We start from the raw sequence: 4,934 nt of genomic DNA, 5'->3' as shown, positions 1-4,934 counted from the left end.
GCAGAATGGTAGATTTGGGGAGAAAAGGAAGGAAATAGGGGTTAGGTTAGTATCATGAAAGTATATGACCGTATAGATAAAAATAGAGCAGAAAATGCTTAACAGTTCATGGAAAGGATACCCCCTTACACTTTGATCATTTATGTAGGAAAACAGAAATCAGATACAGGACAAATTTTATCTTGACATTCTCTTGTAGGCCTATAAGTAACTGAACCTAAGGTAATATAGGTTTAATATAGAATGTAAAGAAGTTCTGGTAGTTGTGATGCTACTGTTTTTCTTCATAAACAGATCCTGGGAGCTGCCATGTGTATATATGGGTCTGTACTTGTGGAAGAGAGCAAAGGACAAACGGTTCTAAATGCATTAGATTGGTACTCAGTGTAGTACATGGCTGCACTTCACCATGCTTAGAAGTGAGACACTCCCTTTGCCCTTTATCATTATCTGACCAGTTATTTGATGGAAATAACACAGGACAAGAATTCTTTTATCTTCTTGAGAGTGATTTGAATAAATCCAATATTACCAACAGCACATTAAGTATAATGTGGTAGTGTTGGATACATTTTACATTATTAGTGACTATTCTGAAATCTCAGAGGCATAAATTTAAAAACATAAACCAATTATGTAAGTATTATGAATGATCTAATCTCTTTCTCTATATATATATCTCTACATCTATCTATGTGAGGAGTAAAACAGCCATTATATTAATATTTACATATAAAGGGAACTTCAGTATAATTCACTTATGGTAAAACTAATTTAAAAATTTGAAGCCCCAAATCAAATACTTTATCTAAGCATATTTTCAGAAATCTATATACATAAATAAAAAAATAGAAATTATTATTTGTTTTTAATTTTTTTTTTTTTTGGAATTTAGAGCTATGAGAATAAATAAGACCACTAATTTTTCTGGACATAGGGAAGCAGCCACTGAATGTTAAAAGATACATGCTGGAAAATGAATATTTAAATTGTATGCAATGTATTTAAATTAACTAGCTCCTGTCTGTAAGGGCTAATATTGAAAGTTTCCCAAAGCTAGTTGAGAAATATCTTTAATTTTCAACCATGCTTCTAACTTCTAGTTACTTTCATACTCTGGTTCAGTCTGTGAAGCAGTGATTCCAAGTTCCAGAACCATGAAAAACAAAGGCATTGCATAATCTTTCAACTTTGAAATATTAAAAAAAAAGGTGTTTTCTAGATCATTATTTGAAAACTGCATTACTAGCCCTATGTGATTCAACTTTAAAACTTCACAGCAATTTATAATCATATTCATTATTAGTAATTAATTTTAAATGTATGCCACATGAATGATGGAGTAAGGACGTTCGGTTAACACTTTGGTTATAATATGATAAGGTCTTTTGCAAATTTATATACAGTGGTCCCTCCTTAAGATTTAAATTGTGCACCATCAGTGTGATGAAATATTGCACTAGCCCACTTCATCCTACCTAGGATTTGAATTATCCCTTACAGAGTATATAAACACTGTATAAATTACTCACTCTTTAGTTACCTAGTAGCTGCTTTGTTTTCCAGATCAACCATCGCAGAATTACAATACCGTGATTATGTTCAAGTAAATTTTATAGTAGCCTAAGGCTATGTCACAATGCCTACATCACTCGCTTCATTGCATCTCAGAAAGTAGGCATTGTATTGTCTTACATCATCACAACAAGAAGGGTGAGCATAGTACTGTAAGATATTTTGAGAGAGAGACCACATTCACATAACTTTTATTACAATATATTGTAATCATTTTTATTTTATTATTCTTTATTATTGTTAATCTCTCACTGTGCCTAATTTATAAAGTAAACATTATCATAGCTTTGTATATAGGGAAGAAAACATAGTATATATAGGGTCAGTACTATCCACAGTTCCAGGCAGTCACTGGGGTTTTTAGAAGTTATCCCATGTATAAAAGAGGGGATGCTGTATTCTTGAAATGCTTCCTAAGAAGGAAATGAGAACAGATACCTCAAAACACTACTGAGTGTATTGAAATGTAAGTGAAAACAGAATGCAAGCTCTTTTACTAGTAAACTTATCAGATCTTACTAGTAATAACACAAGTATTGGGAATGCATATGATCGACAGCAAGATTATCCCTCAGGTACAAATCTTATTTCAAAGTGAAAAAGGAAATAAAACAAAGATATTTATTTCACTTATATCAACATTTCAGAAGAAAAATTTCAATGGCCTGTAAAGAATATCAAACAAAATGTTTCTATCTAATTGCATGGCAATTAAACTACATGAAGGACTGCTAGCTTCATTTAAGGTAAAACAAAACAACACAAAAGAAAACAAAAAACAAAAAACACAAAAACAAAAAAAACACAAAAGAAACTTTACTCACAACCACATGACAAAAAATATGCCAGATAATCTAAAAATGCACAATTTTCTTGAACTGCCCAGAGAGCTGAGGACCCAGAATTCTGATTTGATTTTATCCTATCAAAAAACTAGGATTGCTAAAACAGTATTGAAGAATAAAGTTTGAGACTTACAATACAAAATTTAAAGACCTACTATAAAGCTCCAGTAATAAGCAGTGTGGTTTTAGCAAAAGGACAGATGCATAGATCAGTGGAATAGAACAGAGAAGTCAGAAATTAACAATAAAAAAATGAGTAATCTCATTTCTAAAAGGGCAAACTATCAGAATAGAGTCTTCACATAAGAAGCTCATTGGGGAAATAAAACATGAAAACACAGTGAGATACCATTCCATATAGATTAAACAGCTCAAATCAAAATAAGTTGGTAACACCAAGTCTTAAGGATGCAGAGCAACTAGAACTTTCATACAATGCAAACTGAAATAGACACTTAGGTAACATTAAACAAGCACATCATATGAACTGGCATCTCATTCACAGAAATTTACCCAAAGAAAATGAAAACATATATTTTTCAAATGCTCATATGCAAATGTCTATAGAGGTTTTATTCATAATTCTCCTAAACTGAGAAAAACCCAAATGTCCCTCATTAAGGAAAGATAAACTATGGAACATTCATATAAAGAATTATACTCAGCAATTTAAAAAGTAGTAATCTATTAAACAACAACATAAATTTAATTTAATCATGCTAAGTGTAAAAAGCCAAATTTAAAAAGTTACATACTGTATGATTCTGTTTATTTGACATTTTGTGAAGTCAAAATTATAGGTATCTGCAGTTTCTAAGGCTGGGGATAGGATGAATGGTTGAAGATAAGGTGGTACACAGAATTTTGAAGTGGAGATAACAGTGGTATACTTTTATTATGCTAGTAATCACAAACATTATGTTTGTCAGTACTCACAGAATTATACACTAAAAATGGGTGAATTTTGCTGTATGTAAAGTATGCCCTAATTTTAAAAAGAAAGCATTTAGAAAGAAAATGTTTCTATGGAAGTAGTGGGTACACTACATGAAATATTCTATTTATTTGTAAGGCAATTAAAAGTCTATCTGCCTGCCCTAGTCAGTATGGTTAAGTGATCAAAACATCAACCCAGACATGAAGGGTCATGGGGTCCATTCCCAGTCAGGGCACATACCTGGATTTCAGGTTCAATACCTTGGTCAGAGAAAGTTTCATGAGGCATACAATTGATGTTTCTCAGATCTATCTATCTATCTATCTATCTATCTATCTATCTATCATCTATCTATCTATCTATCTATCTATCTATCTTCCATCCATCTATTAACAATCTATTATCTATCTATCTATCTATCTATCTATCTATCTATCTATCAATCATCTATCTATATCTGTCTATCTATCATCTATCATCATCTATCCATCCATCTATGTAATCTCCCTCTCCTCTATCTATCTATCTATCTATCTATCTATCTATCTATCTATCTATCTATCAATCATCTATCTATATCTGTCTATCTATCATCTATCATCATCTATCCATCCATCTATGTAATCTCCCTCTCCCTTTCTCTCTAGAATCAATGAAATAAAGCATATACTTGGATGAGAATTAAAAAATAAAAACACACACTAGATCTGCCTGAAAAGAATGAAAATATAAAATATGTAAAATATACTTATTTATACAATGAAAACAAAAACTACAACCAAAATAAAACTTTGTTTTGGAAAAAAATAAAGACAATGGTATTTAGTTAGACACACAATATGAGATCACCTAACTTAAGTCTGTTTTAAAAGTTTACTTAGCTCTACTTCTAAATATGAGTTATTCATGGATACAGAATCAGTTCTACTTGTCAAAATAAAGAAGGAGGTAGAAGCAGAAACAGATGGGAAGAAAAAAATAAAGAGGGAAGAAATGGAATGGGCACATTTTTAGTATGTGAATTATAGAAATTGGACAAAAGATCTGGTTAAAATAAAGCAAAACTAAATACTGCCATGTTTCTAAAAGTAGTAAACCCAAAACAATTACAAAAAAAAAAAAAGAATGTGGTGTTTTTTGATGTAGTCTGAATTTCTACACGGACCATGACAGAACCTATACAAAAAGAGGCATTTGTAACATGTTATTTGAGTCCAAATTTTGGGTACAATTCTATCCATTTAAATTTTTATGTTATTCACTAACAGAATTTTGGAAGGTAAAATGAGAAAACTTTACTGTCCATAATGTTCGGTAGGTTTTTTTTTTTTTTTTTTTTCACATCTTAGTGGCATATGACCACATCCATATTGTAATGAATGTTTTCTGCTCCCAAGTTGAACATGTTTAAAGAGGCAAGATTAGAACTGATACATAACAGAGAGGCAGCTCTTATCACCTTAATGCCTCAGATACTCCCATTTTTATCTATTTTTATTTTTTTAATTGTTTTATTGCTTAAAGTATTACAAAAAGTATTACATATGTCTCCTTTCCCCCCCCCCGCCCTTGACAAT

Source organism: Myotis brandtii, unplaced genomic scaffold, assembly GCF_000412655.1.
Source record: "Myotis brandtii unplaced genomic scaffold, ASM41265v1 scaffold737, whole genome shotgun sequence".
NCBI lineage: Eukaryota > Metazoa > Chordata > Mammalia > Chiroptera > Vespertilionidae > Myotis > Myotis brandtii.
Note: the sequence above shows the minus strand (reverse complement) of the source record.